Source organism: Silurus aristotelis, assembly GCF_946808225.1.
Source record: "Silurus aristotelis genome assembly, chromosome: 26".
In the NCBI taxonomy this organism is placed as follows: domain Eukaryota; kingdom Metazoa; phylum Chordata; class Actinopteri; order Siluriformes; family Siluridae; genus Silurus; species Silurus aristotelis.
In genome coordinates, this window is record NC_139599.1 from 15413592 (window position 1) to 15427593 (window position 14002).

At 38.9% G+C, this 14002-nt stretch overlaps 1 protein-coding gene across 1 annotated transcript in view; it reads left to right on the plus strand.

Annotated features, from left to right (window-relative positions):
- Positions 1–2621: 2621 nt before the first annotated feature.
- The window catches only part of lhx1b (LIM homeobox 1b), a 34713-nt gene continuing 23332 nt past the window's right edge, over positions 2622–14002 (plus strand). The window contains exons 1-2 of the mRNA XM_083530757.1: positions 2622–2722; positions 3013–3282. The gene's annotated coding sequence lies outside the window, so the exon portion shown is untranslated. The remainder of the gene's footprint in view (positions 2723–3012; positions 3283–14002) is intronic.

Sequence of the window (14002 nt, forward strand, 5' to 3'; positions counted from 1 at the left end):
TTTGTCCTTAAAGTGTCATATAAATAGTGCAAAAATAAGTGCGCAAAAACAATGCCATATTAGTGCCATGAAAGAAAAAATTAGATGGATGTTAATTTATATATTAAACATAGAATCTGTACAATCAATGAATTTCCAATCTTATTGAAATATACTGCTTGAAATATCAGAAATAAAATAGATAGCAAAAAAATCCAAATGACATATAATATATATAATAATGTATATAATAATATATAATAATTCAGTTATACAACAGTTGTTGCACGTCACAATTATATGCACTGAAATTATTGCACTTAATTGCCCAAGATATTAAAATTAAACATGTATGCATCCTACATTATTTTTTTCCTACACCAGCATACCCAGTTATTTCTTATTCCTTGTTTATTAAAGGCCAAAATGTCAAAGAACATGCACAAAACACGAACCCAGTTTAGCGATAAGGCTTGATAAAAGGGCCATACCACTCTTTCTGCATGCACCTGATGCTTTTTTGTGCATAAGAGATGACCTTGTGAGGTAACATGGATCTCAGAGCACACTGATAAACCAGTGACATGTAGAGACTTGGACAATAGGATTTTTTATATGCATCGTCCCGCTTGGCATTTCAAGAGCGTAGGCTCTGTGGAATTGACATGTGCAGTGGGTTATTAGGCTAGAACGCAAGTAACCCTGGGAGGAGATTGATACACAGTGGAAAAATGGATAATATCATATCTTTTATTCTTATCGAAGCCATTGTGGTTGCTATTATGAAGTACATTAGAGGGTTAAGGGGTTGGAGCGGCTCCCCAGAGTGCTCAGTCACAACTGTCAAATATAGTTATGAATACTGTTTTAGAAATAATAAACACGCCGGATCATATTTCAGAGATGGCGTAGCATGTACAAGGCCTCCAAACTAAATAGCATACATAATATTAGCACAAACACCTTTTATAGCATTGCTTAAGACAAGAATATTAATAGAAATATCACAATGAAGATAAACACATCTGAACACCGCAATTTCTCTCATGCAGCCCTTCTCACACTGATGCAGGTTGCTCATTTTTGTTTTTCTTGTCCTGCAACAACGAGGCATTGCTACTGCAACCCTAGATAAACAAGTTAGCGCCACGAGTGGACACCAACAAGTTGTCTTAAAGCACCTTGTTTTTTCCACTGCTAAACCCCATGTACATCTTGTACATATTTATCTTGTATGCCATAATTTCAGATACTCATCGATGGTCACTCACACTCCTGAAACTTAATTGCAACTCAAATTTCTGACTCGTTTCAACTGCAGTTGCAGAAAAGAATTGGCTTTCAAAGTTTGACCAGTCTTAAAATACAACCCAGTTGGTTGTTTGTTTAAATAGAAACAGCCTCCAGTGTCAGCAATCAGTAAATAAGACTATTATGGGACACTGAGGTGGAAGTGTAGATTGATTGAAAGTCATGGATCATGTGCATGATTGGTAGTTAAATGCAAAATGCCTTTTGTGTGCATTCACACATGATTTTTTGAAGTGTATAACCTCAAGCCTTTATACTGATACTCAAAACCATTTAATGAAGTTTTTAATGTATATATATATATATATAAATATAAATATATATATATATATATATATATATATATATATATATATATATATATATATATATATATATATATATATATACATATGTGATTTCCATCTTCTATACAAATGGAGAAATTGTTGAAAACAGCAATTGTATATGAATATAATATTTAAAGCAAAATGTAGCTACATTTGATTAACAAAATCGCATACGACTGCATACCTCATTGCATTCTAGCACATATTCTCTTGGCTCCATTGTATTTCATTCACTATGTGAAAAACAAAAGACAAAAATAAATCACATCGTCATTCCAGGACCAAAGCTCTTGCTTGACATGACCGCATTTGTGATCTTTACTCACCCGGCTTCTGTTCGCCAACAGGATTATACCTCAAAGTCATTTTCCCTGCTTTTGTATCTTAATAAAAAGCTCTTGTGGCATTTATGTCTCTTTTAGCTTGTCCCTTGTGATCCTCATTTGCATACCGCCAAGAAAGGTTGGCTGCCAACAGGTCGGTTCACAATAGTGCGAGCCGCCGTGTTGCCATGCCGACAGGGACCTCTGCCGAGACCCCCGGGGAGGGCCTCCAGAGGGCGTAGGAAGCACCCGGATTCTCCTCCTTTGAAATGGGATTAACCCGATACACCCGACCACAATAGCAACACATGTCCTTGTATCTGCTGGCGGCCAGTTCAGACCTGCATTACTGCGCTTCTAATAAGGATTACCCATAATGAGCCATAAGGAGTTAAGCTTGAATGAAGACTGCCTTAAGTGGGTGCCCCATTGCATCCTGGGCCCTTGTGTGTTTGAACACAAGGTGTAATCCTTTTCAAACTCAAAGGTGGGCCAACAGTATGAATATAGATCTGGCAAGCACATTGTGGAGTGCTCTTGCAGCCATCTGCCGGCCTGCTTTTCACCTGTTCCCATCTCTCTCGCTCTCTTTCCCTCTCTCTGTCTGCCTGTTCAGACCCCTTACACTGTCACTCTTATTTTCACTCCTTCATCCTTGTTTTTTTTATTCTCTTTCACTGTCATTATGTAGGAAGCTTTTGATTCGAGACACTTAGTGGTATAACATATGCTGCATTATGATCGTCTCAATATTGCAGATTTGCTTGTGTCCAAATGAAGGTAAATATGTTATGTTTAAGGTACGATAAGTATAAAGGTTGTGTGAGATCTGCCTCTCTTTACATTACTTCCTTTTTTCCACAAGAAAATTGGCAAAAATGTTTTATGTATCATTTTTTGATATACAACACTGCATTATGTTTATGCATGAAAGCTTTTACTAATTCAAAGTACAGATCTTCTTCCATTTTCAAAATGGACCCGTCATGTTAAAACAAATTCGCTCGCATTCATTTCTCCAGTTGCATTTGTTTAGTTTCTTTTATTTCAGTTCATTCTTTTTATCACAGATGCACCGTTCAACCTCTGGCACGTCAATGGCAATGGATGTCCCGAGTGGCTGCCTTCCCTGCTGACCTGCTTCGTTTTTAATATTGCTGCTCATCGTGATGCCTGTCTTCATCCTCTCCAATTACCCCGGACTTCAGAAGACATTTATTGGAAGATGGAGATTGGAGATGATTGGTACGCCATTAGCCTGCTCTTCACTTCATCCTGCCCTCTCCTTAAAGCCCTCCGATGACAATGAGACGAGAGCCAGGCTACTGACGGACTCAGAGGTGGGGTTTTTTTCATGAATGGAAAATGACTAGGTATCAGATTTCCATATCGAATGTAAAAATGTAATTATTTTTCAAATGTACACACAATAAACACAACTATATTTAATACATTAATTATTTTAAATAATCAGATCTAATGATAAGTTAACCATGATCATGAGTTCAATTTAAATTTCAACAATAAGATTGCCTCATTCTTATCTTCTAAGCCCAAAAAAACATTAGTTTTATTGATAAAAAAAAGTACAAAGCTTATACATATAAAAGGAAGAAAGCACCTAAAATATATATTTTTTTATTTTTTCAAACTCCAAAAATGGATGTCTGAATACATTTCAGATCATTGAATGCCATGTGAAATGTGGTAGCTAATTAGCGAGGCTAATTAAGCTAGCATGAAGCAGCATGAAGTCACAATGTAAACAGAGAAACAAGCAGAAATTGAGACAATACTCAAAGAAATATAAACATGTTCCTCAGCTGTGGTGGGATATGATAGACTTTTTCCACCTTTGAGTTTTCAGAACATTTTAAAATTAAGTTGAGTGTTAGCATTGCAAACGGCTGGTTTATCATCACACAGCATTAGCATCAGTTGTATTTAGATCATAAAATTCTTGTCACAGACTAGCAGATTTGTCATGTTTTTTTTTTTGTTTTTTTTTTATAATTTTCTTTCCTAGCTGTGTTATAATTGTTGAATTCCCGTGTGCTTTAGAAATGTGTTTGGTTTCACTCTTTTTAGTCCCAAACCAAAGGGAACTCGAGCATGGCCTTGAACCGGACTGCAGTAGACGTGTGCGATTATGCGGGTTAATCCCCCGAAAATCAGATAGCGTCCAACAGCTGTGCACGCCTGATAAAAACGTATCGTGGTGACAATCTAAGTGCTAATTTCTTTTAAGGCTTGAGCAGGTGCATTTGCTTAAGCTGTTAGCAAGAGCTCACTGGCTGCTGTGCTTAGTTTTAATTTTGAGTGTCTCAATACATTTGGTCCAACGTGCACCAAATCCTTTCTGGACCGATGCTTTTATTAATCTTGATTCATTTTTTTGTATTTCTGCTAAAATAATTGTAGCATTCTGATTATACTTCTTGGTCCTTACGATATTTCAAATTCTGTGATGGCACTTCTGAAAATGTAATTATAATTAAGATATCAAAGTAACTTATAATAATATTCATTATTATTGATTGATTTTCTATATAAGAGCAGCTCTGACAGTAGTTTCAGGTCAAGGTATAATTGTTTATATGGTGTTGAGTTACATATAATTAATGTTCGTAGACTCCAGTGGTCATTGCTCTGTTAGAAAACGTTTTCCTCTACAGGAATGTCTTCAGGACAGGAGTTTACCAGTTTCTCGGCAACTGCTTTTAGCTCCGTTACATTTCCGTATATCAATAACAACAGGCTGATGCACATGGTGCCTTCACATCGATCTTGTTTTATTGGGGTCCAACAGAAAGCACTGTATACACCTTCTGATATTCCACGACCGTGTAGGAAATCCTGATGTTCATGTCAGACATTGCCCTCATCCACGGACTCCACAATCGTCTCCCTCCCCTCCATCTCGGCCCACGATACGCCATAATATCATATTAATGAACACTCTAAATTCAAAGTCAGCTGCTCATTTTGCAGGCACTTGCCGAGTTAAGGGGAGGAATTGGCCTGTCTTTATTAATACGCAGATGAATGAGAAGAGCCGCCGGGCCAAGGGCAGGCCGCCGCTTTTAACTAATCTGGCTTTTTATGTATGATTGTGGATCGAGACGTTATCGCGCTCGTCATCCGCGGCATCAGGAACCCGCGGCTTGCTTCTGTCACGTTTCCTAAGTAATAAAGTCGCGGCAGGCAAGGCCGTTTGCATCGCGCTAGACACACTAGCTATCAGCGCTGTCCTCTCGCTCTCCTTGAATGCTGCCTGTTCTATTACGCCCTGTCAGGTCGGCTCGAAACGGACATTGTCCCGTGGCACTTTTAATCAGATGTGATAATGGGGCGTGTTATAGATCGCAGGCCTTGCGATTGATCGATTAAGACATGGGAAGCTTCGAGTGATGTCTACATATGTGCAGAGGTTCACAGTGCAGGGTTGTTTTTTTTACAGAGATCTCTCTGTACTTTCATTTTGTGTATGTAACCTTTACACAGCCAAGAAACTAGCTAGTTCCTGTTAGGTAAAACCTACATCGTAGAAGCAAACGTTCCATAAACTGGACACGGACATCAACATGGCTGCTCAAAGTATCAACAATATTAAATGTAGCTGTACCTAAATGTGTAGCTGTAATTAAATGCTTTATACTGACCAACATACATATACAGTATATTAGATTGTTATATCTATAAATCAAAGAGTTTTGAGAAGGCAAGGGTGTTTCCATTTGGTTCATATTTGGGTTAGGAGACATCACTACATGGCATTTAGCTGGATTGATGGTGGGTAAGAAAAAAACACTAAAAACCTCCCCCCCCCCCCACACACACACAAACACACACACACACACAAATGCAGAGGTTAAAATTATTCGAGTGCAGAATTAGCAACAAATGTGCAACTGATGATTTATGAGACATGCAGTAAAGATACGATTTCGGACTAAGGTTTCTAAATCCACACTCACACTCACTCTCTCTCTTTCTCTCTCTCTCTCTCTCTCTCTCTCTCTCTCTCTCTCTCTCTCTCTCTCACACACACACACACACACACACACACACACACACACACACACACACAGTCGTCCACCATCCAGCTTTGTCCCTGTCACTCTCAGGGGAGCCATGGTGTGAAGAGAACACAGCAGCTCTCTTATCCGAGAAATCTCCAGAGTGTAGTATCAGCCCTGTGCAGTACACACACACACACACACACACACACACACACACACACACACACACACACACATGGCATCCTCCTGCCAGTCAGCATGAGCCTGTGACACAATCTGTGTTTGGTGAATCAGCTCTCGCACATCACCTCACACACAATCCGTCTTTCTGTCTTTCTCACTCCTTCTCTTCCTGTCAGGAAGTCCCGAGGCGCTCCGACTCATCCCGCACGCAGAGCTACAGCTAATCAATGCAGTGCAAATAGTTTTATTGACAAGACAAATGTTACATCTGCATCGCCACGGCCGAGATTTGGACAAACTATGTATACAGAGGCATGCATGAGTAACAGAACAATGAGGAGAGCGGAAAAAATAAACACATCTAGTGCCATGGTGTGAACATGAATAGAAAAAGGAATTATTTTGTGTCCCAAAGGAATGTCCTTTGTGTGAATGTGATATTTTAACATAACCCAATCTGGTTAGGATAATGGACAGAAATAGTATTGGAACACTTTTCCAGCCATGTGTTTTTTTTCCCAAACCAAATTTGTAGGCACACGATTGTACAAGATGTCTTTGCATGCGGTGGAATGAACTTTTCCCTTCATTGAACTAGGAGACTCAAACCTGTTCTAGCATGACAATACCCCTGTGCACAAACCCAGCTCATGAATTTAGACTTTTCATCGGTTGGAAATGTGTGGAAGATCTTGAGTGGTTTGCAGTAAAGTTTTGACCCCAATCCTACCTTTGGGATGCTTTGGAGAATTGACTGCACTCTAGGCCTCCTGACCTCACCTACATCAGTATCTGACTTTACTAACACCCATGTGGTTGAATGAATCTCAACAAGCACATTCCAAAATCTAGTGGAACATCTTCTGAGAAGAGTGGAGGTTATTATAACAGCAAATTGAGACTAATTGTGGAATGGGATGCTCAGAAATCACATACCAATCTTATGGTCATATAGTTTAGCTTTATGGGGGGGAAAAAACAAATATATTTTATTTTGCAACTTTGGTGGTAGCTCAGTGGTTATGGTCGGTGGTTCAGGCTCTGGATTATTGATTAGAAGGTCGGGGATTCAAGCCCAAGCTGCCACTCTTGGGGCCCTTGAACAAGGCCCTTTACCCTCTGTGCTCCAGGGGTGCTGACCCTGCACTCTGACCCCAGCTTCCTAACATTGCTGGGTACAAGTACAAGTAACAAAACACCCCTTTCTTTCCTGCATTGATGAAATGTAACACTCACTATCGCAGAAAATGCATGATTTATGGTTTGTTTCAGGTACATTTGATTTACATGTGATTGAAATGATAGGTGTGGCCTACAGTCAATACAGCTGAAGCCAATTTGCCTTGTGATCCAATCGCCACTCGTACGACAGGTTCACGATTCAAGTTGATTCAGTTGCGTTCATAACATGACCTAAAGACCTATCATACTTGTTTTGGAAGTCGTAAAAGCATTTTTCTTTAAACGGCCGGCCGCGTAGCCTCTCTGAAGCAGTGGTGCTGGAGTGAAGTGTTGTTATCGGAGCTCTTCCATCCCTCAGTGTGCGAGAGTGAAACCGCAGAGCTGTCAGTATGTTTGCCACTCAACTGCAGCGCCACACAATGAGCCTTCTTTTCTTAATTCGCTGTGTTTGTGTGTTTGTGTGTTGGGTGGCAGCGTTTGAGAGGCAGACTTCACACTCACACCTGTCTCAGCTTCAGGCCCTGCTGAAGGACAGTAATGAGTGTAGTATTCAAAGTTGGGGTGTATTTTTAAAAATATTTGGAGGGGGTAATTTCTCAGGATTTGGAGAGAAAGACAGCTGTATCTAAAAAGGATTGCATGAAACTGGAATAGATTTCTGTATATTTATTGTCTTCTTTTTCTTCAAAAGTTTGTATTTATTAAATTCAGGCTTCACATATGTTGGAGCTCTTTAGTTTGGTTCCAAAAAAACTCCCAAGCATCTCCTGCTGCAGAAAAAAATGTCCAGGAAGAGGGTGGAGTCTAATCTGATTTAGCTCCTCCTACCTGGGAGGAGTCCAGGAAGTGGAGACAACTCTGCATTTTTCATGGCTGGATGTGTATTGTTGCAATGTTGTTGCAGAACATTAGGTGATATGAGAGGATTTGGATTAGATTCAGCTCCACCCCTTTGGAAACTTCTGAAAACTTCTACAACAGTACCAATCTCAAATAATCCTCCTCAAGACATTTTACAAACAGCAAATATTCTGATGAGGGTGTTTAAAACTAAACCACATTACCTAATCCCTGTTTATCGTTAAAAGACTGTTAATTAATAGGGAAAGACTTGATACAAGGACAAACTTACCTAATTTAGTTTGAGAGCATAATATATGAGAGTGAGGAAGGGATCAGATTGTCCCTAATGTCCACATTTTCTCTTTAACGCTATCCAGCAACACTCATATCAGTTAGATATACTCTCATATCCATTACTTCTCATCGTTCACCTTCCGAAATGCTCTCTGATGGTCTGGAATAATTCAATTAACAAATGACCATCTATATTTGATTAAGGTTTTAATAATCGCCCGGGCCCTGGCCGGATAACTTTTGATAACAGCCCTGTAAAAGATAATTCACTTTTTAAAGTAATTACGCCGGCTCGATTAGGGCTCCGTTGATGGACTTCTACCATTCATTTGTAAGCAATTTGTAGACTCTTTAACAGTAAGTTACTTAGGCTTGTGGGATTAAGCTTCAATTCCACTGACTTAATGGACTTTTAATTAAGACCGTATTAACTTCATGCTTCAGATCATTAATATATTTATGCGGATGTTGGCATAGTTTTATTGTGAAGAAGCTCGTAATTGGCTTATGCTAAAAGAATCGACCAGACAGAACATAGAAATTATAGGAGTTTCACGTTGTTAAAAATAAGCAGAGCGGTTTTGTTGCAAATGGAATGAGTTGGGGGCAGTTTTCCTAAAGAATCGATCCTTTTATGCATTAACCAATTTATTGTATACCTAATCAACATTAGTTGAGGTACTGAAACAGCTATACAGTTTTGTGTTCAAGACAAGTAAGTCAAATCACAATGCCAATGAAGAAATCTGTTTTTAGGTGTGCAATACCACAATACTGAGCCTTACACAGTAAACTGATTCACAAATTCTTTACTCTCAGAAATAAAATACTTTTTTCTTAATGTTTAATAGTCATGGCAGGAGTTTTCAGTGTTACAAACTGTATAAATGTATTAAAAAAAAAATGCTGTTCAGTATTAAATGAACACTTGTAATCAGGAGTGAATTGCTGTGAAACCCAGTTCTACTGACAGCTGTACATGACCATGCTGTAACACTGCTTCCATATATGGTAGATGCCGTATGCTTTGGATCATGAGCCCTGGCTTTTCTTCTCCGTATTTTTCTCTTGCTATCATCTTGGGGCGTGTACATTTTTTATCATAACTGGGCAGGGTTTTTTTTTTTTTTTTTTAAGGCTGTTACCAGTGTTCAACTTGATTAGACTATCGCAATGATAGACTTTCACAATGATATGATTACCTCCTCCAAAGTGTTTTTTTGTTTTGTTAAGGTAAATTCTGTAAATGTAAGTATAAGGGTAAATAATAAGAAAAATAATTATGCGATTATCACTTTAGATAAGCAAATACACATTCTGTCGGACCTTGACTGTTGACCTAAAACCTTATGCTTATGAGTTTCTTTTTAATAATCTTGAGTAATAAGGCAGGTGTGTGTGCATATTAATGAAAATTGGAGTACAACAAAATCAACATAAAATCACAATTTTGACATTCTTAACACTGAATAACATAATTTTCAGAAACTTCTTAAATTATGCCATTTATGTAATTTTCTGTATTTTTATCATTTAAAAACTATTCTGTTTATTCACCTCCTGACCGAACATAAGGGTTAAGATGTTGGGAAACCAGAAAGGACTTAATTGCTGACAAAGAGTAAAAGGTGTTCTGTGGGGAACCTCACACGGGGTGGAGGAGTGTGTAAAAAAAGAGGGGGGATGCGGTCTGTATGTCCCCTGCCGAGTGATGCATTGAGGACTTGAATAAGAGGCCTGGAGGCTTTGCATGCTCTGGAGGACCCTTAAGCTGGATCGGTGTGGCCAGGTTTTATCAGACACACATGTCTCGGTCCCAAACTGGAGAGGGTGAAGCTTCTGAATAAAAAATAAAAGAAATTGCTGAGGTCAGGGTGGAGGATCAGCTGTTTCATTAACATGTTTCTTAGCTCGGGTTAGTTGCTACAGCCTCAGTGTAGTGAACTCAACCTAACAGGTAGATCCGCCTGCAGCGTTCAGTACAATTTGTTCAGTAGAGTCAGGGGGGAAAAGATGGTTGTGTCTTAATGTGTTAATTACATTCACACCACAGCAATTTATCAGCAATTAGAACCTTTTATGTGGTTAAAAAAAAAAAAAAAAATCAATTAATTGTTAACATATGTTGTGGAACGTTCACAAAACAAATTACTATTATAGCATCTATAAACAGTCATTATATTTGTGAGCCTGTCATTCTGAAAATTTCAGAATAATAACCCTGCCTGCAGTCTAGACCTTTCATAATTTGACGCATCATGAAGTGAAAAATACAACAAAGGACACCCAGAACTGTTGAGAATCTAGAATTGGGACAGAAGACATGAAATGGTATATATTCTCAGTTTAAACATTGATATGTTTTATTGTGAATAGAATATGGATTTATGAGATCATTGCATTTTGTGTTTTATTTACAAATATTCAAGAAATGGGGTTGTAAATGATTACTTGAATGCTGAGAAATGTCTGACGTCATATAAAAGAATAACAAATAATCTACTAGATTATGCATTTGCTCATTTGGCTGATGCTTTAAAAATACAATTGGTGCAGGATAAAGGGATAGGACTGAGCAGAAGGTTAAGGGTCTTGCTCAAGGGGGCCAACCATGGCAACCAGGCAGTGCAGGGATTCAAGTACACATCTTGTGCATTGTAAATTGGTGGAGGGTGTTGAATCGAAATAAACTAATTGAGATACTGTAGTTGTGGTTGAGGCTTTGAGTCATAGATGAGAAAGTGACCGCCGACCCGCTGTGGGTTTGTTGTTTATAGTAGATGTTCATATTATTACTATGTACAATATTATTCATACACCAATTGATTAATTAGCATAGAATTGAAGAAATCTAAGAAAAAAACATATAAAACTCAACTCTGTTAGACTCAACCATGCGTTTATCATCACCGGTAATCATTTCTATGTGTTGGCATGTTGTAAACTGAGTGTTTCTTGTCTCCTCATTTTGACAAGCCTGGTGCGATCTCATGAAAGGAAAAAAATTCTCGTGAAGACCTCAAGCTCCCGCAAGATTAAGAGGCGATAATGGCGGCCGTGTTGACACTCCCTTTCTAACTGTGACCAATTAATGATGGGTCGGCTTAAAGAGCATTTCATTAGGGTTTTTTTGCCGCCCTTGGCCATGGCGCTCAACTGCGAGCACTCAGCAGAAAATAGATTAAAACATTAACTCCTGCGAGGCTCAGAGCACTGAGGAGGCGAAGCCTCAAGGCCCGGTACTCGGTGCTCCATCATTCATCACACGGCTGCGTACGATCTGTGCTGTGTACGATCTCAGGTTTTAAGGCCCCTACTATTAGGTGTGACTATAAATAGATCAAAAGTATGACATGATTTATATTCTAGTTAGGGATGTTTTTATTTTTGCCTTCACTGCTCCTTTTTCTGTCACATTATAACACTATGTTGAAGATTTGGATCAGCTGATCAGGTGAATCCCAGAGGAGGATCAGGATCCTAACTTCTCTCCGTGATGACTTTTGCTTTGTTGACCATGAAGAGAAGTCCTGCAGAGTGGAAATAAAAAGAGAAAAAAAATAGGTATAGATGAAGAGGAAATTGGAGAACAGACAAGGACAGTGACACAGGAAAGAAAGAAAGAAAGAAAGAAAGAAAGAAAGAAAGAAAGAAAGAAAGAAAGAAAGAAAGAAAGAAAGAAAGAAAGAAAGAAAGAAAGAAAGAAAGAAAGAAAGAAAGAAAAATGCAGGCAGAGAAAGAGAGGACCTTAGAAAGAGAGGAACTTTAAAAAAAAAAAAAAGGAAGACAGAGAGAGAAATAGAAAGAGGAATAAAGTCCAAAATAGAGTGAGAGACAGTTGAACAGATGAACAATAAGCAATAATATTAAAAAAGAAAAACAGATCAACCAAAAAAGAGAGAAAAATGGACAGTAAGGTACACAGTAAGAGAGCAATAGAAAGCCAGAGAGAGAGAGAGAGAGAGAGAGAGAGAGAGAGAAAGATGAATATATAAGAAATTGTAGAAGAGATAAAAAAATATTTTAGAAAATTATATATGAACAAAGAAGAGGGGAGGGGGTGCAAAAATAGAAGTAAGACAGACAGTAGAAACAGAGACAAACAGATATAAAGATGGAGAGACCAACCGAGAGGAGGAAAGAAAAGCATGCGGGGAGGCAAAAACATACAAGATATAAGATACAAGCGAACAGTATGAGTAAGCATAAGGAGACAAACAGTGAAAAAAAGACAATAAAAAAGAGTGACAGGTCTAGACAGAAAGAGAGAGAGAGAGAGAGAGAGAGAGAGAGAGAGAGAGAGAGAGAGAGAGAGAGAGAGAGAGAGAGAGAGATTTGTCCAGTGTGTGATAATGCTGCTGATGAATGAACATCTCACACCAACTAACCAACAGTAAAGAAAACACAGCACAGAGAAATTAAGGCAGTAGTAAAAGTCGTGTGTGTGTGTGTGTATGTGTGTGTGTGTGTGTGTGTGTGTGTGTTGTTATGTGTATTAATGCAATCAAATGGAATACAAAAGCCACGGCTCATTGGAGTCATCTGAAAATATCTTAATGACACTGTGATATTAAAAATAATAATATATTAAAATAATATTTTGATCTTTGAAAGTCTCTCTGTCGGCTCACATCATTGGTTCTGTGTGTATGTGTGTGTGTGTGTGTGTGTGTGTGTGTGTGTGTGTGTTGTGTGTGAGTGTGAGAGTGAGAGAAAGTGTGTGTGCTTATGCAGGTGCGAGTATGCCAATACATATGCATGTGTGTATGAGTGCATGAGAGTGTGTGTGTGTGTGTGTGTGTGTGTGTGTGTGTGTGTGTGTGTGTGTGTGTGTGTGTGCCTGTGCATTTCGGTGTGAGTTTATGTTAATGAGCAGTGAGAGGGCATTCTGAGTGTGTGTGAGAAAGAGAGAGAGAGAGAGAGAGAGAGAGAGAGAGAGAGAGAGAGAGAGAGAGAGAATGAGAGGGAGAGAAAGAGGGAGAGACTCATGGCTTTTTGAATGAGATAAATGGCTTACAGATGGCCCACTCAATATATTGAAATGAGACATGCAAAGGAGGGGGCGGGGCTTAGTCTTGAAGGGGGCCGTCCGAGCAGCTGGGCACCTGTCTGTCTCTTGTCAAAGAGAGACATTGAGGCATATTTACATTTACGTTCATTCTCATGGCAGACGCTTTCACACACACACACACACACACACACACACACACACACACACGGTGGTTTCGTTGGATTAGGGGTCAAACATTTCGCAATACTTGGTGCCATCTTGACAGCGCTGTCGAATTCTCAATTCTGATTGGTCGAAAGCTGTTGATTAACCTGATATAAAAGTAGCATGTAATACTGCACTCGTTTCGATTATATAGCAACAACAAACACATAAAAAAGGAAGCTTTTTTAAAAAAGACAATAAATAAATGGATAAAAATAAACATGACATCGTTGGAATGGAAATATATTCTTTCGCCTTCTGTGCCACAACACCACCACGTCGGAGATCTGTTCCTATCAGGTGAATCCCGAGTGAGGTTAC